This window comes from Strix uralensis, chromosome 36, assembly GCF_047716275.1.
Source record: "Strix uralensis isolate ZFMK-TIS-50842 chromosome 36, bStrUra1, whole genome shotgun sequence".
NCBI classification, from domain to species: Eukaryota; Metazoa; Chordata; class Aves; order Strigiformes; family Strigidae; genus Strix; species Strix uralensis.
This window is the reverse complement of record NC_134007.1, coordinates 468,058-492,501: the sequence shown is the minus strand read 5'-3', so window position 1 is coordinate 492,501 and position 24,444 is coordinate 468,058. Positions and strand designations below refer to the sequence as shown.

Sequence of the window (24,444 nt, the reverse complement as noted above, 5' to 3'; positions counted from 1 at the left end):
GCGAGGTCACGTGGGCTGTGGTTTGTGCACCTGCAGGCTGCAGCTCCTGAGCCACCCGTGGGGAATAACGGCCCCTCGGTGACATGCTGAGAGTCAGGGATATGTCTGAGCTGTGTGTCTGCTGCCAGGACAGGGACATGTCCCAGCTCCAGCTCCATCTCATTGGAAGGGACCTTCCGTGGGGCTCTCCAGGGAGTGACGGGTGAGCCAGCGCTCCTGGGATGGGGCTCTGGCCTGGGCTAAGGCCCCTTCCCAGCTGATGCTCTCAGCACAGAGGGGTCTGAAGCAGGGGCAGGGGCTGTTCCCTTCCTGACACATCCCCCGGTGCAGTCCCAGCCCTGTTGTTCCCATGGCATGGGGATGGCTGGAAACTCGCATGTTGGGCTCTTGGTTGTGCCCAGTATAGGAGATGCTCAGTGCTCCTGGTCCACACAGCAGGGTTCAAGGCATGAAAAACCCATTTCCCCCACTACAACTGACCCTGTCCTGTGACGCCCCACCGCCACTGTGACGTGTCACCTGCAGCGGAGCCATCCCTCATATATGGTCATGAATGGCACTGGAGAAGTTCATTGGAGGGCTGGGCTGTGTCGGAGGGGAGATAGGTCCCGATAATGTCTAAAAAGGGGCTGCTGCTTTGATTGGCTCCTCCTGTAGCTGAGCTGGCATCAGCAGAGATATATTGCCCTCCCGTCGTCATTGTCCCCACGAGTTCCCAGGAGCTGTGGCAGGGAGTGTGGCGCAGCAGGGATGTGCAGGCAGGGCAGGAGGCTTAGGATGGGCACAGAGGGACTCCTGTCCCCTCAGATGCTGTGGCTGCTCCTCTGGGTACAGCTGTGCAGGGGTAAGTGCCATCTCCCTTGTCCCACAGCACAGGGCCAACAGGTACCAGCGTGGTCATTGGGATCTGTCAGGGAATGGGGATGCTTTGCAGGTGCCACTGAGACGAGGGGCAGAAGGTGCTCAAGTTCCGGGACCCTGTGCCCACCTGGGTGGGAGAGAGTATCATCTCCTTCTCCAGCTGCTGCTGTTTAGGGCACCCTGTGCATAGCTGCAATCAGAGACACCCTGTCATGGGGTACCTTTTTGGGACCCCCTGTTCCCTAGCAGTGAGCCTCTGGAGCCGGTGGTGGCCTAGTGGGTGATGGAAGCACTCAGAGATCCCCCCAGGGCACTGCCAATCTCTCGGGTACCCTGAAGGGTTTGTGTGCTGTTCCCTGCCCCATTGTTCCAGGGATCGCTGACCCCACAGGAACAGTTTGTACCCCACCGAGGGAAGGGGACTGGAGCATCTACTGTAGGGGGACATCTTGCCTGGGGGTCTGGCCCAGTGCAGAGAAAGGGCTGACACCAGGGGTGAGGAGGGGATGTGGGTGCGGGGACATTCTGGATCCTCTCAGTGGGGACAAGGAAAGCCCTGGGCTTGGGGGTGGGTTTGGATGGTGCTGGGGCAGGCAGTTTGCATGGGAAGCTGCAGGCCTGGGCACATGGGGCTGTTCAGGGGGTGCTGGGGAGGAGAAGGTGCCGAGTGCAAGGCTGGGCAGTGTGTGGGTGGTCATGGGCAAGAGGGCGGTAGCCATTGGGCTGTGAAAAGATGGCTTGTGTGGTGGGATGGTAAATGACCCAGCAGGGTTACATCTGGGAACCCACAGCATTGCACAGCCCATGAGGATAGAAGGGTCCCCTGAAGTGCCCTGGGGACATCCTGGAGGGGAGTGGGGTCCCACCCTGGTACCTCTGACTCTACCCTGGCAGGGAGTTCCTTGAGAGCGACAGTGCTGGGGCTTGGTGCTCTCCTGACCCAGTTCATGTTGGTGTTTGAAGGTGCTGTGGAGGTGAGGCTGGCAGATGGCGGCAGTCGCTGTGCTGGGAGAGTCGAGGTGAAACAACAAGACCAGTGGGGGACCGTGTGTGGTGACTATTGGGACATGACTGATGCAGCAGTGGTTTGTAAGCAGCTGGGCTGTGGGTCTGCTGTTGGAGCTCCTAAGTACGGACACTTTGGGAAAGGATCTGGCCGCATTTGGATGGATGATGTTGGGTGTAAAGGCACCGAATCTGCCCTGTCTGACTGCACACACAGTGGATGGGGTAAACATAATTGTGATCATCGTTTTGATACTGGAGTGATATGTTCAGGTAAGGGGACGAGCTATTCTCCATCTCTGGGGTTGGGATTGTGGAAGGAACCTGGCTGTGCCCTCAGGGATCAACTGTCAGGCGCCAGAGCATTGCCCAATGTGGCTGGTCACACTGCTGAGCTGGCACTGTCATTACTGGTAGCCCCAGTCCCTGGGGAAAGGCCAGTGGGAACCTGCCCAGGATTGCCCTTACCGTGCCTGGCCCCTGAGGTGCCACAGATGAACCCTCCATCTCTGCCCTGCACTGTCTGTTGATTCCCATCTTTCTCCTCCTGTTCACCCAGGACCTGTCTATCGGTGCTGAGGGCAAGGTGCCCCCATGCCAGAGGCACCACAAGTGACTCATGTGGCCACCCACTGTCCTGGCCAAGGGCATGAGATGAATAGCTACTCTTGGGTTGTGCCCCCTGGCAGACACGAGTCCCTTGGTTGAAGAAAAGGGGTTGCTTTGAGAGGAGAAGTGCTGGGCTTGGGCAGAAGAGCAGGGTGGCACGTGGCACCTCGTTCCTCTCCCAGGTCAACCCATGAGAGCCTGAGCATGGGGACATTGCCCCGTCCAGGCAGTGCTGACCTGCTGCCCAGCCTCTCCTGCCTGCCCCAACCCCTGGCTGCTCGGTGCCACGGGGGATTTGTCAGCACTTACTGTCTCTGCTCTGTGCCTGCCCTTGCACCAGGAGCTCGTGTAAGCCCAGGGCTTTTCTTCTGTCCACTCTCCTGCCTTCTGTGAGCCATGGGCAGGGACATGCATGTCCAGCAGTGCACTCTGGCTGAGGCTGAGAACCTCTTTCCTGGGTGGGCACCTGAGCAGTACATCCTCACTGTACTTTTGCCCTGTGACACGTTCTATCCCCCAGCAGTGCCCCAACAGCTCAAGACCCCTGTGGAAACAAGGTGGGCTTCTCGTGCCACCAAGGGGTTCCTCACGCCTGACCCTGAACTCAGTGGGACAGAGCAAGATGCAGCACCCAACAGTGCCTGGGCCCTTTTCCCTGAACCCCAAGTGCTCTGGGTGTGACAGTACCCAGGGACCAGTACTGGGCAGCCCAAGGTCTCTGGGGCAGCAGCAGTTTCTCTGAGAGATTCCTGTGGCTGTGGCTGTTGGGAGAGAAGCAAGCCCAGAAGTTCTGTGCCGATTTCCGAGGAGCAGCAGGCTGGGGGCTGATGTGTTTTTGCCATCAGCACCCCCTGAGAGCAGCTGGGGATGTCGTAGGGCTTTTTGCCTGTGGCCACCTCTGAGATCAGTCAGGGTATTGCCAGAGGGCTGTGGGAACTCTCAGGGGTCTTTGGTTGATCCAGAATCTCTCCAGTTGCTCTAAGGGGACAGCCCCTCCTGAGGACGTATAGTGATCCATGAGGAGGACCTTTGGAAAACTGTCTGTGACTCACACTTTGGTCCCAAAGGCACCCACATGGTTTGCAGGGTGTGCTGTGGGTCTGTCACAGACACATACCCTTGAGTGCCTGTTGTGCTTTGAACTCAGCTGGCAACCAATCGCTACGTGGCCAGACTTTCACGTCCCCCTCCCCTCTCCCCGGTGAAATAGTGGAGACACAAAAAGAAGAAAATTCGTAGGTTGAATAAAAAAAAAGATTTACTAAAAGTAACAAGAAAACATCAGTAATAGTAGTGAGTCCAAAGACGTGTAAAATGCAGCAGTGGCTTACCGAGCACGGCGACAGGTATGCAGCCCACCCCCCAGCAGCAATCCGACTGCACCAGAAAATCCCGCAAAACCGCATAGAGCGCACTAGAGAGAGCCCTCATCCGCCTATATACACTGAGCATGACGTCACATGGTATGAAATACTCCAATGGTTGATCGGGATCCGACCCTCTAGCTGTTCTCCCTCTCAGCCCAAGGGAATATAAATCTATCCTGGCCAAAACCCGGAATGTGCTGTGACGGTGTAGCGAAGGGGTGCAAGGGAGCCTGGATGTGTTTGTGTCACCAACACTCCCCCAGCAGCTTCCTCTGGGATGTGCAATGGGTGAATTGGTCACAGCTTGCTCAGAGGTGATGTGGGATGTGGGCATGTAACTGCCAGAGGGCTCTGGGAACTCCCAACTGTTTTGGGTTTTTTGCAGGATTTGTCCGTCTGGTGGAAGGGAGGAGCCGCTGCTCAGGACGTGTGCAGATCCATGACGGGGGCCAGTGGAAAACTGTCTGCGCTTCCCACTTTGGTCCCAAAGCTGCTGACGTGCTCTGCAGGGAGTTGCAGTGCGGCGCAGCCCTGCCTGTCCCTGGAGGAAGTCCCTTTGGAGAAGGGGTGGGTCCCATCTGGGATGGAGAGCTGCAGTGTGTGGGGAATGAATCCCTCCTCGCCTCCTGCCCCAGGGGGTCCCCCAGGGACCAGCCCTGCACCCAGGCAAACAGCGCTGTTGTCACCTGCACACGTAAGGACACAGGGAGGGGTGTTGAACACTGGGGCTGTGGTGGGGACTGGGTAACAGAGCAAGGGCCGTGCTGGGCCGGGGGTGAGGGCAGGAGGGGTGGATGGTGTTGTCTGCAGCATGAAAATAGTGCAGGAGGAAAACAAGGGCATGTTGTCCCTCTGGCCTCTCTGCCAGCTACGGAGGGTACAAGAGCACCAATCCACCCTCATTCCTCCTCCTCTCTCCCCAGAGTACACAGGGTTCAGGCTGGTGAATGGCAGCACAGTGTGTGCAGGGAGGGTGGAGGTCCAGGTGCTGGGGACCTGGGGGACCCTCTGTGCCTCCCGCTGGGATCTCTCGGATGCCCACGTTCTCTGTCGGCAACTCAACTGCGGGTTTGCTGAGTCCATTCCTGGAGGAGAGCATTTTGGGAGAGAGACTGGCCCTGTCTGGAGAGACTCATTCCACTGTGACGGGACTGAAGCCCACCTGCAGCAGTGCCCAGTGACCACCCTGGGGGCCTCACAGTGCTCCCAAGGGAACACTGCTGCTGTCATTTGCTCAGGTGAGTGCCAGAAGAATGCTGCATTAAATCCATTTGTCATTTGTGTATAACATGGCCACGCAGAGCAGGGCTCCCGTGGCCATACCAGGCTGACTTTCTCCCCGGAGAAACCCTGGCTTCCCCAGGAGCCATCTGGAGGTTTTTCCCTGCTCAGAGTGAGCGCTCCACTTTGGGACAGCTGAGGACTGAATGGAGGCAGGCATCTGGCCCTAGGGCAGTGGCTTGGGCCCCAGTGTCACCGCCAGGCCTGGCCTCCTCTGTTCTCGTACTGTGCAAGTAGCTTGAGACAGGACTGCAGGGCTCTGTCCCATCCCTCTGGCTGCAGACACCCACATCCCATCCCCACAGAGCCTCATCCCACCACCCAGCAGGAGCTGCCTGGGTGCCCCCAGCAGCAGCAGACCTGGGTGTGAGCTGCAGAGAGGGCCCAGGCTTTACCTTCGCTTCTCCTCAGCACAAGGCTCAATCTTGTCCAGTTTGGTGGTGAAATCCCCCCTTGCCCCCCTCCCTGAAGGGTGCCATGCTCCCAGTGCCGCCCATGGCCGTGGCATCTCTGCTCTCCCCAGGCTCGGCCAGGTTTGGATCCCTGCGGCTGGTGGGCGGAGGGAGCCGCTGCGATGGACGAGTGGAGATCTTCCAGGATGGGGCGTGGGGCAGAGTCCTGGATGACCAGTGGGACGTGAATGAGGCCAGCGTGGTGTGCCGGCAGCTGCGGTGTGGGGAGGCCGGGACAGCCTACAACCCCCCAAAGCCTGAGCGAGGAACGGGCCCCGTGGGGCTGCGTGGGGTCCAGTGCACAGGGCATGAGGCCAACCTGAGTCTCTGCAACACCTCCCTGCCTGAGAGCGTGCTGGCGGCAGGGGTTGTGGAGGACGTGGGAGTCATTTGTGGGGGTGAGTGGCACTGTGCAGGCTCCCCAGGTGATGGTCTGTGCAGGCAGACAGTCCCTGGCAGCAACTGGGGTTTGTACCCACTGCAGGGAGTCAATGGCTCCGGCTGGTGAATGGGGCCGGGCGCTGCGCAGGGAGAGTGGAGATCTACTACCAGGGCATGTGGGGGACTGTCTGCGACGATGGCTGGGACCTGTCTGATGCCACCGTTGTCTGCCACCAGCTGGGCTGCGGAGGGGCAGTGGAGGCAGCCGGCTCTGCTCAGTTCGGGGAAGGCTCCGGGCAGATCTGGCTGGATGGTGTGAACTGTTCTGGGACCGAAGCTGCTCTCTGGGACTGCCCGGCTGGGCCCTGGGGGCAGCATGACTGCGGGCACAAAGAGGATGCAGGAGTCATCTGCTCAGGTCTGTGCCAGGAGTTGTGGTGGGAGCCTGGTTCCTGGGGAGGCCAGGACACGGGGAGAGCCGGGTATGGCTGAGGCTGTCCCTGGCTGCCCCTGAGCTCCTGCCCGAGCACATCCTGTGGACACGCATACATGGGCACCCTCAGTCCCACTGGGGGTCCTGGGGAGCTCAGCCATCCCCGAGGGTTAGTGGGAAGGGCAGGGGTGTCTGTCCATCAGGGACTTCTCTCTGCCCCTGTGTGCAAAGGGGACGTGTTGGCCCTGCCCAGTGGAGGGCCTGGGGATGCATAGGTGTCCTGGCTCCCACAGCCCCAGGGCAGCCTGTTCCCCCTTTGGGGTCTTTTCCTCCCAGAGTTCGTGGCCCTGAGGCTGGAGAACAGTGACGGCTGCTCTGGGCGTCTACGGGTTTTCTACAACGGGACATGGGGGAGCGTTTGCTCCAACTCGATGACTCTCAACACAGTGATGCTGGTGTGCAAGGAGCTGGGCTGTGGGGATGGAGGATCCCTGGAAAGACGCCAGCCCTCTGGTAGGGAGTCTGGCCCTGCCTGGCTGGATCGCGTGCAGTGTGGGGAGAGAAACAGCTCCTTCTGGCAGTGTCCCTCCACTCCCTGGAACCCACAGTCATGCCAAGACCTGCGAGAGGAGACCGACATCACCTGCAACGGTAACTCTGATCCTCCCAGGTACTCATGTCACCTCAGATCCTGCTGCCTGCTGGCCATAGCCAAGCACAGATAAAGAGCTTGGAGGGGCTTTTCCTTTCCACGTCAGACCCTTCTGCTGCCAGTGGCACAAACATGACCACAACCACACATGTCCAGCAGCAGTTGCAACCCAGGTTGCCAGCAGCACCTGGGGGAGGCAGAGGCATCTCCAGGTGAGGTCTCAGAAGAGACCAGACAGGTTTCAGAAGAGCCTCCCCTCCATAGACAAGCTACTGCTGTGCTGTGAACCAGGGAGCTCTTGGGGCTGAGCACTCGGGGTCCCCCCACAGTCCTGTGCGTGTCCCCTGGATGACTGCAGTTCAGTTGCTGCCATAACCAAGATGGTACAGGAAAGCACAAGCAGAGCTCAGCCCTGCTCTCTCCTGAATGGTCCTCCAAACCAGCCCCTTCACCACAATGTTTCTTTCTTCAGGGGGACACCCAGAAATGCCCCTGACCCCATTGGCCCCGTGCCCCAACTCCACGAGCTGCACAGGTTAGGATTTGCCCCTCTGTGTCTGGCAGGGCTCTGCCTGCTGTCCTGGTGCCATGGGAGGTCTTTTCCTTCTCCAGCCAGGGAGAAGATTCGTGCCATGGGCGGTGAGGACGGGTGCTCGGGCAGAGTGGAGGTCTGGCACCGTGGCTCCTGGGGAACGGTGTGTGACGACTCCTGGGACATACGGGATGCCGAAGTGGCGTGCAGGCAGCTGGGCTGTGGCCGTGCAGTGTCTGCCCTGCGTGAGGCTGTGTTTGGGATGGGGATGGGCCCCATCTGGCTGGAGCAGGTGGAGTGCCAGGGGACGGAGCCATCCCTGCAGGACTGCTGGGCCCGGCCTGGGGACAGCGGTGCTTGCCGGCATAAGGAAGACGCTGCCGTGCGCTGCTCAGGTGAGTGGCAGGGCTGGGACCCCTTGGTCAGGCATTGGCAGGGAGCTGGGGAAGACCTTCAGTGCACGAGGTCCTGACATGGCCCCGACCTCCCATGAGCAGGAATGTTCCTGCAGAGTACAGGAGGCTGGTGCCAGTCAGGGAGCAGCCTCGTTGAACTGGATGTCCTTTGGCCACTACCCATGGGGCCCTGCAGTCCCAGGGCTATCCCCGGTCTGCCTGTGCCTTCCTGCCTGCCTCCCAGAGCAGAGGTGCTGGGCGCTGCCCTGGCCTCTCTTTCAGGCACTACAGGAGGGGCTATTTGGGTTGGATATGTCAGGGACATCTATAGACACCCCATGGTGTGCTGGGGACGAGGCTCCCCCCTCCCCGCATACCCAGTGTCTCAGCCCTGCTCTCTTTTTCCTCCTCTGCAGCTACACCCAGGATGGCAACATCCCCACCCCAAGCAGGTAAGTTGTCCTCCCTCTGGGGCTGGGTATCTGTGGAGCTGGGTTGTGACTCACAGATGGATGGAAGGGGCTCCTTGCTGGGGTGTGAAAGTCTCTGGAGGAGGCACTGAGGTGGTGGGAGGGTGTGAGGAAGAGTTGTCATTTTGTCAGCAGTGTGGAAGCTTCCCCAACACTCATTCCTGGGGCCCTCCAGCCTCTGCTGCCTTGTGTGATGGGGTCAGGACTGGTGCTGCCTCCACCTCTCCCAGGCCTGGTTGCTGCCCCTTCCATTTTCTCTCTCCTGCAGTTCCCACTCGAGGCCGTCAGACCAGCAGCGGGAGAGTCTCAGTGCCCGTCATCATCTGCATCATCCTGGGGGCCCTTCTCTGCCTGCTCCTGGCCCTCTTGGCTGGGCAAGTGCTGAGCACCAGGGCTGGGAGCAGAGGTGGGTCCTTCCCCAGAGGTCCCAGGGGGAGATACCTCCTGGAAGGACGGTGTGGTGCTGCAGGGGGGTGTCAGTGAGGGTTGTCAGTGAGAGGCACAGGCAGAGTGGGGAGATGAGAATGTGTGCTGCCACCTTCACATGTACTGCCCCACTGAGTGCCTGTCCGTGGGCCACCAGCAGCAAGGGCTGGAGAGAGCCCAGAGGTGGGGGTAGCTAGTGATGGGGCGAGGAGAGATATGGCAGAGTGGGGATGGCCAAGACTGGCAGTGCTCTAGGTAGTGCTGGAGAGGGCTCTGGGGCAAGGGAGATGCTAGGAGGAGTGCGGGGCAGCAGGGTCCATCACCGTGGTGTCAGGCCCCAAGCCTGTCCCTCAGCCCATGCCTGCCCACCCCCAGGACAGGGACCCTACTATGGACCCATGGGGCAGACAGGGGCAAGCTCCAGGTGCAGAGGAAGTGTGGGAGCTGCTCCAGGGTGAGATAAGGGGGGCATGATCCAGGGGCCAGAGGGGCATGAGCACTGTCTTCAAAGGGATGATGCGAGGGTGACGCTGCCCCAGAGGATCTCCACAGCGATGTTGCCCTCACGGGGGATGTGGCAGTCGTGCCTGGGCAGCACAGTGGGGCTGTGCTCTCAGAGCAGTCCTGGGCTGGCCCATGGCACTGGTTTGGGGGATCACAGTGTGAACCCAGGGCCCCTCTGCCTGTCCCTGTGCTAGCCCTGCTTCTGTCCCCAGGCTCCAGGAGAGCTCAGGAGCCCTTCCTTGAGGCTGTGTATGAGGAGATTGGTTACAGCCCAGCTTTGGAGAAGCAGGCCAGGTTTGGTCACTCAGGTGGGTGTGGGTACTCCCTGGAGGCACATCTGCAGAACCCTTTCCCCTAGCCCCAACCCAGAGCTGATCCCCTGAAGCCCTCCCAGTCCAGGGTCCCTCTGGTGCTTGGTGTGCGGGGTCTGTGGGGAGAGCATCCAGGTCCTTGGCCCAAGAGAGAAGCTTTCTACCAGTCAGCTCTGACTGTCCCAGCTGGACAGCCCCTTTATTCCTGCCCCTGCACCCCATGTGGCACCCGAGGAGTGAGGGAAGGGGCTGTGCTAGGGCAGCTCTGGAGCACTTTTGGGACAGGGTTTGTCCTGGGGGAGCAGGGTGAATTCCCAGCCCTCCTCCCCATGCAGCCCCAGCTCTGTGGGTCCCTCTTCCCCAGCAGCGCTGACCATGAGCCAGGTCAGTGGGGCTTGCTCCATAACACCCGCTGTGCTGCTCTCCAGGCTCCTCTTCAGAGCAGTCCCTGACCCAGCTACAGCCCTACCCTGGGGTCAGCGAGGACGAGGATGGTCTGGGATCAGCACCAGGTAATGGAGGCAGGAAGGGTTTGATCTCCCTGCAAACACATGATGGACAGAGGAGTCACTGAGTGTCACCATTGGAGATGGGGAGGACATGGGCATCTCCTGAGGTGCTGGCAAGCCCAGTGACTCAGCCCTGTGTCCCTGCGCATCCTCCTGTCCTCTGCTCCGCAGGACATATCTTCTCACTGTCACCAGCTCCCCTCTCCTTTCAGATGTCCTTGTCCTGCCCAGAGATCACCCAGAAGATGGTTACGATGATGCCAGAGAGGTTTCTGATCCGGGGAAGGGAGAGTGGGAAATGCCCAGGATGCCAGAGGAGGGAGCAGGCCCCAGGGATGCACCCAGAGGTGAGAGGGAAAGACAGCACTGCCTGTTCCTAGGGTGCAATCCCTTGAGCCTCCCAAGTCACTACTGTAGTGAGGCCCAAACCTCCTGGGAAGGGGGAACCTGCCCCAGGAGTTTTCCTTGAAAGGCCTGGAGGTGGGAGAAGGAGCTGAATGTGGTGAGGAGCAGGGACGATGGTGGGGTACAGACACCAAGAGGTGAACTGAAATGTCCTGCCTTGCTGCTTGCAGGGGTCACCCCATGCTCCCAGAGAAGTGTTGAGATCCCTGGAGCTGAAGGAGACACCTCGTCCCTGTCCCCGGGGAGCATGGGCTATGATGATGCTGAAGAGGTGTCTGTGGCACATCCCCATGAGGACACAACAGCTGTGACACTGTAGCTTGGTGCACAACAGTCCCTGAGCCCCAGGCCAGGAGAGCCCATCCCTGCCCTGCAGCTGGGTGCAGCTGGGAGGGAGGAGAGGTCTGTGCAGCTGGGAGGGCCGTGAGGACCGGGGAACCGACTCCCTTGACCCATGGGCAGCAGAAATCACCTGGAGTTTCCTCTATTTTTATTCCCATTTTTATGCTGTGCATCCTTATTTGTTCTTATTAAAATTCTCTGGGGGCTTTGACCCAGAGCATCTCCTTGCCTGCCAGGTGTCAGGGGCATCTTCCTGAGGCTGGTCAGGGGAGCAGAGAACAAAGACACAGTGGTAGGGAAGCGCCATGTCTCAGGGACAGCAGACTCAGGGTCAGGCTGTTGGGCTGCGAGAGCCCATGGCCCCTGGGGAATAATCTTAGTGACAGAAATATTTCCATCCTGCTGGCCACAGGCAGTTTCTAGTCAATATGCCTCTATGGTAGGTCCCGTGATGTACCCTGTGGGAGCACCCATCTCCTCACCTGAGGGTTCCAGCTGCTCTTTGCCCCAGGCCCTGCCTCGGTCACGCTGGTCCCACAGTGCAGAGGCCATGACAGAGCTGCCATGTCAGGGGAAGCCCTGGGCTTTTGGCTCACAGAAGTGAGCCTAAGGTGACCACAGGGCCCCTGAACACCCCAGCCAGACCAGGGAGGATCGTGGCCTGTGGATTATCTCCCCCAGTACTTAGGAGGCAGCTCTGCTCCCCAGTACCCCAGCACAGAGTGCAGAGCCATTTTCTGGACACATGGGGCTGGGATTCCCTCTCCTCATGCTCTACCAGGACCCGTCTCCATGGGTTGTTCCTGCTGCTTTGCAGACCTGTGGCATCCCTGGGCCCCCAACCTCCTCCTCCTGGACGAGCTCCTGGCCTGGAGAAGGGCCCATCCAGGCGGCTGCTCATGTGGGCACATTTCCATGGCAGTGGAAATTTTGTGTCCCTCCACTAAAACAGGTGCTGCTGAGAGCTGAGCCAGGGTCCCTCTCCCTCAGCTGGGGTTTCACCTGCCCCAGTGCCCATGGGCAGAGAATCCTCTCATGCAGGAGCCAGGCTGGGAGAAGGGTTTGACACCTGCGCAGGACCTGGCGCCCAAACTGACAAACTGCGCTCCCTGCTCCCGCTGGTGGGTCTCCACACCCTGCCAGCTCTTCTCCAACAGGCTTCTCTGCCACGGGCTGGAATGTGCGTTGGGTGTCTGTGGCAGGATTCCCTGTGGGGAGCAGCTGCAGCTCTGCAGCCCTGCAAACAGCAGGATCTGGCCCTGGAGCAGAAGTGGGGAGGAGGCAGATGTTGGCAACATCCTCTCCTATTGCAGTGTTGCCCCATTCCCTGCTGGGAGTTTGTCCACCCCTGGGGGGGAGCTGGGGTGAGCTGAGGTACACACATCCCTCTGCCCCACACCCGGAAGCCTTTTTGCTGGCAGCCCCCATGGGAGACCAGAGTTCCCAGGGCAAGACCCCCACGCTGATGGGTGACGTACATGGGCATTGCAAACACAGCCTCCATCCCCTGCAAAACTCCCACTGGGATAAGCTCCAGCCCTGTGTCTCAGAGAAATAAGGTCTAAACGTGAAGTAAAGAAGAAGAAGGGAGTGTTATCTTCTGGACACAGGATGGTGGACACCTATGGGCGGTATGGACTCAGGGTGCCCCAAGTGGGGACTGGGGAGAAGAGCCCAGTGCCTGTTCCATGCCACCTCCCCACCAACTCTGCCCTCCCACAGGTATAATATCTCTCCCTTACTCTGGCAGCTGGTAGAGGTTTGCGTCTTCCTTCTGGGAGAAAGAAGCCCCAGGCCTGGGTATGCTGGAGGGGACAGCACCGCTGAGCAGAAGGAACCTGTTTCATGGCATTTGGGGACCTGAACAGTCTGGCCCTGATGGCTGGGTCCATTCTCTGCAGCCAAGCAAGATTGTCACTGTGCCCCAGAGCTGTGGGTGCTCCTGCAGCTCCTGAGGACCTACCTGAGGGGGGTCGCAGTGAGACCCCAACCCTCAGCACTGCAGCCCCACACTGGGCAGAGCTCAGCTGTAGAAAGCCCACAGGAGACCAGCCTTATTTCTCTGAGTTTGGGCTCACCATGCCCAGGGTCTGGGCACCATGACGTGAAAGTCCATGTCTCACATCGCAATTTAGTTGCCAGTGTCTTGCTGGGGAAGCAGCTGAGGCACCATCTCCTGGCTATCGCCACCTCTGCGTGGCTGTGGACAGACCTGTGCCTCTCCGATCCCACCAACACAGGTTGGACGGAGACACCAAACACCCCGGGAACAAGAAGTGGTCACTGGCCCTACCAGTCCCCCCTTGGCAGGGCTGTGCCTGACCTCAGCCTCTCTGGGTTCCCTGAGCTGAGGCTCTGCTCAAACCAGTGGTGATGGTGGAAGGAGAAGGACCTAGAGACAGGGTCGGGGTAAGAAATGCATCTGCTCCAGCTGGGAGTCCCACAGCCCTGCCAGGCTCATCCAACTCAGACCCTGCTACCTGCTGGCACAGAGGAGGCTTCCCATGTGGTATGGGATCTCTGCCTGGAGAAAGGACAATCTCAGACCCTCAATCCTAGGAAATCACCAGGGCAGTGTGTCCCTGGTCCCAAAGGACACCTGAGCTGGACCAGCACACTCAAAACACATCTCTCAGTGCAGCCAGAAAGGATTCCTAGCGTGCTGCTGACATCTTTCCCCTCCCTGAGCTCTCCCCACAGAGGAGCACACTCCGCTGCCAACGTTGTCCCTGGGTGGTGGGGGTCTGTGGCACAGGGCAGTGACCTGAGCTCAGGTCCAGCACAGCCGCCCTCTTCTCCTCCAAGAGGGGCTCAGCAGAGGCAGCGCACACAGCCCTTCCACCACCCTCCTACCCTCGCAGATGAGCCCTGGGTGGGCAGCACAGGCCCTCAGGGCCTGGAGAGGACCAGTGTCTGAACTGCAGCCCACACCTGCCTGAGGCTGGGCAGTCAGGGTAGAAGCACCTCTGGAGATGCTGGGGAGTGAAGCCAGGACCTCCCCCATGCCAAGCAGATGCTCGGCTCCATCCCTGTTACACCTGCTAGCAGGAAAGACCCTCTCCTCCCATGATGTATATGTGACATCACAACCCTGTTTGGAAGTCATAGTGTGAGTTGGTGACCTTCCATGCTGCACACCTGCCAACGTGGAAGTCTCGGACACATCTTAGACGACCAATTTGATCAAGTTAATGCCACTTTATTAAAGGCTACACAGCAATTTATACTCTATCCCAGGCTTCACCACTATCGTATTGCTAATAGGCTAAAGCTACCTGTTCACACGCCCTTCTGCCCTCTATGATTGGTCCCAGTGTGGTGTCCACGCGCTGCTCTCACACCAGGTAGACCCCCTGTTTTCGACATTCCAACATCTTTATCTCTTGGGCAGGAATGTAGTTTCTCAGGCCGTCTCGCCCTTGTTTATGTCCTTGAACACAGCTGCAGCTTGCTGTTACAGTGAGGCCCCTTGGTCTGGATCGCTCACAACATGTCCGTTGTTCTCCAGCGATGCCACAAACACCAGGGAAGCCACTGCTGGCACTTCTGTCCCGACCTGTGCCCTTGCAGGAGGGAGGAGCTGATGCAGAGGGATGTTCATGTGGGGCCCCAGAGGTGTCCCCCTGTGCTGTGTATCTCCCTGCTGCTGCCCAGAGAGGAACATGTCTGGGTTTCATCAAACATTGCAGCAGGGGGCAAAGGGGACCAAGAAACTCTGCTCAGGACAGTGTGTGACTAAACAACAGTGAGGCCCAAGCGTCACAGGGGATGATCCTCAGCACAGCTTTGTCAGCTGTCTGGGGAACATCAGAGGTCTGGCTGACATTTAGGTCTCAGTTCCCAAAAGTGCCTCTCCCTGGGACTGGGGGGACAGTGGCTTCCCCATGGGCAGTGTGCCCTGGTCTGGGAACTGAGGTCGAGGTGAAAGACAGGCATGAGGAGGGGAGCAGTCTGTGCACCACTGAGAATGACAAAGATGAGAGGGACAAGGTCTTTACAGAGACCCCACAGAGATGAGGTCCCAGTCCCTGTGGAACAGGGAAGGAGGCACAGCTGGAGACCACCCCAAAGAAGCCCTGAATGGAGACTCTTGCCCAGGAGGAGGCTGGGGCTTGTGATGCTGGAGGAAGGCTCATTCTAGCCTCTAGATCTGCAGCTACAGCGCACGGGCAGTGCTCTGGCAAGAAGGGAAGGAGCAAGGAGGGCCAGGGCGGGCTGGAAGAAGGCAGATGGGCTCTGCAAAAATCTAGGGGGAAAAATCATTGCTGAAGCCCAGGGTTGAACCAGGGACCTTTAGATGTTCAGTCTAATGCTCTCCCAGCTGAGCTCCTTCAGCCCTGCCCCAGCAGCCCATGTCTCTTGTCCCTGCAAACTGTCAGCTCCTTGTGCTGGGATTGGGTGCTGTGCAGGGGTTCTTGGTAGCAGGGGAGGCAGCTACAGCAGTGGCTCCTCTGAGAAGCTTCTCGAAGGTCCTTTGGCTCCAAGTCAGATCCGCATCTGGCCAAGGCCAAAGCAGGTAATGATGGTGACTGAACCTCTGATAATGTATTTAAGAGGGGAAACTGGGAGGAGAAGTTGGAGTTGTGAGGAGGAGTTGTGAGTAGAGCACCTCTGCGAACACTGAGGTCAGTGGAAGAAAGGAAGAAGAAGCGGCTGGGGGCCGTGTGTGCCAGTGCAGAGAGCCCCCCTGCAGCCCATGGTGAGACGGCAGGGCCACCCTCTGCCACCCATGGAGGTCCACAGTGGAGCAGATGCTGACCTACGGCCTGTGGAGGACCCCACACAGGAGCAGGCAGCTGCACTTAAAGGAGGTTGGAAATCGGAGGGAAGAAAAGGCCCCCGCTGTTGTAGTTTGGTGCTGGGAGGACTACAACACGCAGGGGTGACACACGCCGGAGCATCTTCGGAAGAATGAATCCCATGGGAAGGATTCACGTCAGAGAAAGTTCATGGAGGGCTATCTCCTGTGAGAGGTAACCCACACTGAAGCAAGGGAAGAGTGCGAGGAGTCCTTGCCCCGAGGGTTAAGGATCGGCAGTTTCAACAGTTGATGAACTGACGGTAACCCCATCCCCTGCCCCCCTGTGCTGCTACCATGGGAGGAGGTAGAGAAATCAGGAGCAAAGCTGCACCCAGGAAGAAGGTTTGGTTGGGGGGAAGTTGTTTTTAAGATGTGGTCATATTTCTCACTGTCCCACTCTGCTGGTTAAGTGTTGTTGTTGTTAGTGTTTGAATTAAATTGATAGCTTTTCTTGTCCCCTAGTGAGACTCTCTTTTGCCCATGACCTTAATATGTGAGTCATTCCTCCCTGTCCTGATCTCAATTCCCGAGCCTTTTACTTCATTTTCTCCTTCCCGTTCCTGAGGGGGAAGGGGTTAGTGAGCGGCTGCGTGGTGCTCAGTTCCCTGTTGGGCTCAAACCATGACTGTGGTGGAGATGGAGTCCAGGTCGAAAAGGGAAAGGCTGAGGAAGAACAAGTACATGGGGGTGTGCAGGTGGTGGTCACAGGCGATGGAGGTGATGATGAGGCCTTTGCCCAGGAGGGCAGCCAGGGAGATGCCCAGGAAGAGCCAGAAGTGCAAGAGCTGCAGCTCCCGTCTCTCTGTGAATGCCAGGAAGAAGAACTCAGTGATGGAGCTGCCGTTGGACATTTGCTGCCTCTGTGCACGGGGACCTGCACAAGGAGGTAAAGGCAGTGAGAAGTTAGGGCAGAGCTCTCTGAGCAAAACCTATCCCAGTTCTCATGGAAAACCCTCAACTGCCTTGCCCCTTTCAGGAAACCTTTTCGTCCCCAGGAAGGTGGGGACACAAGCAGCAAGGACAGGAGGGGAACACAGAGAAATGCCCCAATGCTCCTGCCAAGGGAGGAAGGACAGGGACAGACAGACAGGCACTTGGGGGTTTCTCCTCACTGCAGGTTGGGCTGCCAAGAAGAAGACTCAGTCTGAAACCCCACAACCCTGGGGCAAAGGCTGTGCTGGGTGGGAGAGGAGACCAAGGGGGATGTTCCCTGAACATGTCTGAACTGCAGGGGATTGCAGGGAGATGCCCAAATCCCCTATCCATGGCATTTCTGGGAGCAGCTGTCTCTTCCTCCCTGCCATTTCTCTGCTGCCTTGAACTCTCCCAGCCAGGAGCTATTTCTCTGTCCCTAAGTCTCCTCCCTGTCAGTGCTCACAGACCCCATCTCACACACTGTGTGCTCAGCTCTGCCCTGCAGACACCTCCTGGTAGCAGGGCGCTGCCCAGGGGTATCACTGTGTGTGCAGGGGCTCAGGAGCAGCTCAGAAAAGTTTCTTCTCCAGAGCAGGGAGAAGTCTACAGTCTCCCACTGCCCTGCCAACCAACCAAAGAGATAAATCTCAAATCACACACTCCTTCCCATTTACGTAGTCCCCATCGTGACCTTCCTCTTGAAAATTCCCCTTGGAAATTCACTGCATGTGATCTGGGGCTGTGATCAGCCCTGGTCCACACAGCACCCTTTTGACAGCAGAAGGACCCTGTCCTGCCAGGGGTCTCTCCTTCCCCCCACAGCTTCTCCCCACAACGCTGTGGGGAGCTCCCTGAGCAGGCTGAGTGCTGACCCTGGCAGGCGGCAGAGTCCCTGCCCCAGCACACAGCCGCTGGCGTGCAGGGACCCAGGGGCTCCAGGGGAACCTGCTGTGACACAGCCTGAAGCAGTCACTGATGTTCCCTCCCACAGCTGGGGAGAGACACTTCTTTCCAGCAGTGGCATTTCTGCTATCAGAGATAGAGTTAGGTCTAAAAATCTCCTTTTTATCTTATTACTAGGCAGGATACCCAGACAATGACAGGCAGGGATCTTCTTTACTCCTGCTGAGAGGAAGGGATTCAGCTGAGTCAGTCGAGGCATAGCATCCTTCATTTCTGTCGCTAGTGTTGGTTGGGGACTCAGCTCCCTCCCATGCCTGCTGCAACCCCCCAGGAGGTGGGATTCCTCTTGTCTCAGTTCAGAGCTGCATTAAATAGGCACCTGTATGTGAGTTCCTTGTCTCAGCTCCTGTGGTAACTAATGAAGATGCAGGTCAGGAGTTGGCTCTTCAGATGAAACACCTGGTGACATCTGAGGTGCCAGAGGTTTTCCAAGGCATCTGCAAGACAACTGCACTTGTCCTTATTTACTCTTTTCTTGGCAGCCCATGCTGCCATCTGACAAATGGTGCCCTGTAGCCCAGGGAGAGCTCAGGTTCTCTCTGTCTTTTCCATTAGCTGGGTTGACCAGATCTCCACTGACTGTAGTGATGGTTTTCATCCCCGCATTGCCTAATTAAATTCTGGACAGTTTCTCTATCTAATGTCCAAATAGAGGCCTGTAGTGTTACGTGAGATACCAAGACTCTCACACCCAGCTCCATGGAGCTTGCAAGTACAGCCCAGGAGAGCCATCCCCATTTAGAGTGGGGTGTCACGTCCCACTCAGATGAGGAGACAAGTGACTCAGATAGGTAAATCCCCAACAGAGTGGACAACAGTGAAACAAGTCTCAAAGTCCAGACATTTATTAACTTCCCTCAGTGTACTAATTGGATACATGATAACTGGCTAATTATATAATGAGTTATGGTAAGCGATATAGTATGCCTTGTGTTACTTACCGGTAGTGAGAGAAAAGGGGAAAAAGGAAAGGAAGGAGATAGAGAGAATAGAGAAATAGAGATCACCGGTCCGGGTTCCTGCGTTGGTCCCATCCGAGTTCGTCAGGGATGCATCCCTCTTCTTCATTTCTTCATGTCTTTTTTTTTCTTTATCTCTTGTTACTCCTTGCCCCCCCCCCCAATTTATACACACTTTCCTTGGGTCCATCCCCTAGGTCGACCCCCATGCCTACGTATCCAATGGATGGGGAGGGGTAAGGTGTTTCATGGGATGATGTAATTAGCATGATCATGTTAGCCCTCATTAGCATATTGAGGGGTGTTAACTTTAATATGCATTTCATGGATAATGAAGCAAAGGTCATTCACCGGACAGATGGCCCCTGAAACTCGACCAGGTGCCCCAGAGCAGAACCGTCCTGTCCCCACAGGTCTCCCCCCTCCAGCTGCATCCTGTGCTATCCAGGCAGCCTTATCAGCTTCGACCTCAACACTATCCACTCCATGACCATAGTTTCATTACTTGTGAGTGTTTAGACATTCCTTAGCTTGGAGGGCCTCCACTCCACCTGCTACACTTTATCTCTTTCTCAGGATGTTTTTCTGTCTTTGTTTCTCGCAGGTCTGTTTCTTTCAGGACCTATTTTAACAGGTCATCTCTCACACTCACTCTCTTGGCATCCACTTTCAGCTTTATGTTTCTCCCAACCCCTCTGGCACGTCTCTGCTCTGAAGCAAAGCCTTTGCACACAGGGGGTCTTGGATGCTTGGTACCAAGTTTCCCTAAGACAAGTCAGAGCTTAGCCTATAACCATACATGAGGTGTTGCAGCCCAAACCTGCACCGATGCCCTCAGCCAGGGGCACCGCCAGGAAAAGCTGCAGCCTGTGCTTTTTGACATCCATGGAGTAACTGCCACAGTGTGGCAGGACAAGTGACACAACTTGGGTGCTGCAATGGATGGGTACAGGCTTTTCAGGAGAGACAGGCTGGAAGGATCTGGAGTGCTGTCCCTCAAAAGGAAGGAGCTGTTTAATGGGGTTGGTGAAAAGTTGGGTGAGCCTTTTTACGTGAGTATCAGAGGAGAGGCCAGCAAAGTGACATTGTTGTAGGAGTTAAGGAACCCCCAGTCAGCATGGAAAGTGGGCATAGTCTTCTCTAAGCACCCCAAGGAAGTCTCTGGATGGAGAAGCCTGGGCCTCACTGGGAACGTTAATGACCCTGGCACTTTCTGAAGAAGAACACGGCAGCATGCCAACAGTCCAGGGGGTTCCTGCAGTGTCTCACAACAGCTTCTTAGCACAGCTGCCGGATGGGCCAATAAGGATAAAGCAAACCTGGATGTGATGTTTTCAAGAAAGACAGAGCTGGCCAGGGATGTGCAGACCAGCTGTCATGACCTTGAAATAGTGGGGTCCCAGTGCCCGAGGGGAGTGAGGAAGTAGATTAGAAGACTGCAGATGCAAGAAATCAGAAGAGCAGCCTCTGGCCTGTTCTGGGGAGTTTTAGTGGGCATCTCACAGTCAGCAGCACTGAAGGGAAGCAGAACTCAGGACAACTCGTCTTCCATGAGAGCATCTTCCAAGCTTGGCAATGGTCTGTATCAAAACTCAGTTGAAACTTGGAAGTGAGTTCAAGAGTATCGTAACAAGTGTTTACTGCTTCAGGATTTGTTAAAGAAGTAGCAAAGAGAATGTGGGAGCACTGCTACATTTAGTAAGGGTAGGTGGAGAAAGATCTGAGATACTCTCTGTCCTCTTTTCCTCAGTCTTCAGCAGCAAGGTCTCCCAGGCCTTTGTGCCTCAAGGCAGGACTCTGGAGGAGAGCATTCAGTGGTCAAGGAAAGCCGAATCAGGGGCTACTTGATCAAAGTCAACCCTTAGCAGTCCACAACACCAGAGGGGCTGCACCCAAGGGTGTGGAGAGAGCAAGACGATGTCACAGTGAGGCCACTCTCCATCATCTCTGAAAGGTCATGGAGACTGGGGCGACTAATTGGAGATGACTGATATCACATAATCTGTAATCAGAAGAAATAGGAAAATGGAAAAAGAATAAATTCTTTCTCACTGAATTTGAGTATTAAAGCTTTTCACAGTGACTGTGCTCCTGAAACCTCTCAAATTAACTACATAAGATGTGAGGAGATAAGGAAAGTTATGCCCAGAGACTTGGCTTGTCAGAGAGTGTTGCATGTTAATGATCCCTCTGGTGCCAAGTTCCTGAACTGCAGATCCTGAGAGAAGATTAAACAAGGCTCTGGAGAATTGAAAGTCAGCAGCAAACCTCCATGTGTCAGAGGCTATTATCATGCCCCACTGAGGGCCATCACTGAAGAGATTATGGAGGGAGCAACCAGAGAAGGTGACCATCCCTAGGGGCTGGGGAGGAAGGAAATCAGAGGTGACGGAACCAGGCAGAAAAATGAATGTGGAGGTGGCTGTGAAAGAATCATGGAATAGAATCACAGAATAGTTTGCGTTGGAAGAGACCATTAAAGGTGACCTAATCCAACGCCCTGCAATGAGCAGGGACATCTGCAACTAGATCAGGTTGCTCAAAGCCCCATCCAGCTTGACCTTGAATGTTTCCAGGGATGGGGCATCTACAACCTCTGTGGGCAGCTTGTTCCAGTGTTTCACCACCCTCATTATAGAAATCTTCTTCCTTATATCTATCTGAACCAACCCCTCTTAGTTTAACACCATTACACCTTGTCCTATCACAACAGGACCTGTTAAACAGTCTCCCTCCACCTCTCTTTTAAGCCCCCTCTAAGTACTGAAAGGCAGCAATACCGTCTCCCTGGAGCCTTCTCTTCTCCAGGCTGAACAATTCCTCTGAACATTTTTCTGGGTCTCCTCTGGACCCGCTCAAACAGGTCCATGTCTCTCCTGTGCTGAGGACCCCAGAGCTGGTCGCAGTACACCGGGGGGTCTCAGCAGAGCAGAGTAGAGGGGCACCATCCCCCCTCTCGACCTGCTGGCCACATTTCTTTTGATGAAGTCCAGGATACTGTTGGCTTTCTGGGCTGTGAGTGCACATTGTCAGCTCATGTTCAACTTTTCATTTACCACCACCCCCAAGTCCTTCTCTGCAGGGCTGTTCTCAATCCCTTCATCCTCCAGCCTGTCCTGATACCAGGGATTGCCTTGACCCAGGTGCAGGACCTTGCACTTGGCCTTGTTGAATTTCACAAGATTCACATGGAACCACTTCTTGGGCTTGTCCAGGTCCCTCTGGATGGCATCCTGTCCCTTGGGAGTGTCAACTGCACCACTCAGCTTGGTGTCATATGTAAACATGCTGAGGGTGCACTTGATCCCACTGTCTATGTCACTGATGAAGATATTAAACAGTACTGGTCCCAGCATGGACCCCAAATAGTCCATCAAATCCAGATGTCTCTGTCCTGGTTTAGCCAGGATAGGGTTAAGTTCACCCAGCAGTGGGGGGGGAGCTCTAGCCGTGTTATTCAATACCACGCTGACGTCACGTCCTGGCACCCAAGCGTGGGAGAATCGGTGAACGCGTGTGTTGTTTGGTCGCTCTCCTCACTGTGGTATCAGTATGTTTTTTGTTCTGTTTACTGTTATTACTGTTATTGTTATTTGCTACTGTTATTGTTGTTGTTTGTTTTGTTGCTGTTGCACTGTTGTATTAAACCTCTCCTTATCTCAACCCCGGGGTTTGTAATTCACTCCCTTTGTGGGGGAGGGGCAGCGGCCGCGTGGTCTCAGACCCCGGCAGGGACTAAACCGCCACAACTTTTGGCGCCCAACGTGGGGCCACGAGAGGGCTGAGATAAGGACAAAAGGAGAAGGTGTGTTAGAGCAATCTGTTAGGTGCAATTTTTCTGTTTTTATTTGTATTGTTTGATAAAGAACGTTTGCAATGCTGGCCAATTTTCTTGTGTAGTGGAGCTGGATTAATCCTTATATCCACTCTGTGCTCCTAGTGCTGGCGTTTGCTGTCGGTGGAAAATGTGTCAAGGGTTTTATTTTGCTGTACTGGCTACTGACTGCTTATAATGGGCTTGCATCACTGCTTGTGGGGGTGAACTCGTACCTGTTTGCTGCCTGGGCTTTTGTTAGGGGTCTCACCCCCTCTATGGGTGAGCCAGGGGAAGGGATCCTCTCAGTTTTTGAGAGTTTCAGCTATCCCTGGAGCATCCTGGCCACTGTGTTCATGGCACAATGCTTTCTGAATGTCTGCCAGATCTTGTCTTGGGCCATGCGGTATTTCTGCAATAATAACACCACCCGGAAACCTGCCCCGAGGGCAGATAGTTATAAATGGGAAGGTGTGTGGGAGAAGATGGGCAAGTGCCTGAGTCAGTGGTCACCTCCAATGTTTTGGAATTTCACTCCTGAACAAATGCAGAGTCCTGATAAACTGGTGGAGTGTTTGAAAAAGGTGTGTTGCCAATCTGATAAAGCCCGGGAGACACAACTTGCTGCGATGTGCTGGGGGCTTGCCCGTGCCTACCGTGTCATCTTTAACACTGTTCATTGCCCTCAAGGGGGAGAAGGGGCTGCAGGATCTGAAAGTGAGCCTACTGGTACAGCAGCTGAGCGAGGGGGACAGGCAGTGCCAACATCAGTTGCCTCCACCAGCACAGCAGCTGACCCAGAGGGACAAGCAGTACCAATATCAGTCACCCTGATACGGAAAACCAAATATACCAAATAAATCCCCTCGCAGTGTACAGGGTGATGATGAACCAGGCCCATCACGAGAGCAGGAGGAAGAGCCGGAGGTAACCATCCGATCTCTATCCCTCAGTGAGTTGCGAGATATGCGGAAGGATTTCAGCCGCCTTCCAGGCGAGCAAATTTACACCTGGCTGCTCCAATGCTGGGATAATGGAGCTGCTGGTTTGGAATTGGAGGGGAGAGAGGCCAAGCAGCTGGGACCTTTGGCCAAGCAGGCTGGTATTGACAAGGCAATAGGGAAACAGACTCGAACCCTCTGCCTTCGGAGGCGACTCCTGCTTGGTGTGAGGGAGAGGCACCCCTACAAGGATGATGCTCTATGTCGGTTAGGCAAGTGGACCGACATGGAGAAAGGCATTCAAAACCTCAGGGAAATGGCTGTGTTTGACATGGTCTATGGTGATCTGAATGATGAGCAGTCACCAATGGATCCAGATCAGGCCCCTTGCACACAGTCGATGTGGCAGAAGTTCCTGCAAAGTGGACCAGAGGCACATTCCAAAGCATTAGCAGTAGTGTCCTGGTGGTGAGACACCCAGACTCAGACAGTGGATGAAGTGATAGGCCAGCTCCGGCAATATGAGGGAAATCTCCCTTCCTCTCAACATGCCTGGGTTTCAGCTGTAGAGGAACTGTCTCAGAGGCTCCAAAAAGTGGAAGAGGACATGTCCTACATTCCACCTCCACGGGCCGATGTCTCAGCCATTAGGAACAGGCGTTTTCCCACCCAAGAGAAGGGCAGTGGAAGATACAGACCACAGGGCACCCTGTGGTTCTTCCTCCGCAACCATGGGGAAAACATGAGGAAGTGGGATGGACAGCCCACTCCTGCCCTACCTACACGAGTACAGCAGCTGAAAGGGAAGACCACCATGAAAGGGGAGTCTTCCAAGAAAGACGCAGCTCCAGTGTCCAGTCGGAAATCCCCCAGACAGAACAGAATGGCCAACATTATGCTTGACCCTCTTGAGGGGACCAGGAAGTCATTCTTGCAGGAGTCACTCTTAGAACAAGTGAGTGATGGTGAGCAGGATTAGAGGGGCCCTGCCTCCAGCCAGGTGGAGGAAAGGGATAATCGGATTTACTGGAAGGTGTGGATCCGATGGCCTGGCACATTGGAACCACAAGAATATAAGGCCTTGGTAGACACTGGCACACAGTGCACCCTGATGCC

The 24,444-nt window shown here is 56.2% G+C and overlaps 1 non-coding gene and 1 pseudogene across 1 annotated transcript; one reads left to right on the top strand and one right to left on the bottom strand.

The window, feature by feature from the left end:
* The window catches only part of LOC141937019 (scavenger receptor cysteine-rich type 1 protein M130-like), a 61,158-nt pseudogene extending 50,138 nt beyond the window's left edge, over positions 1-11,020 (top strand).
* Positions 11,021-15,198: 4,178 nt separating this feature from the next.
* TRNAF-GAA (transfer RNA phenylalanine (anticodon GAA)) lies at positions 15,199-15,271 on the bottom strand. The gene has a single exon. It is a non-coding gene; the product is annotated as a tRNA-Phe (tRNA).
* Between the last annotated feature and the right edge of the window lie 9,173 nt (positions 15,272-24,444).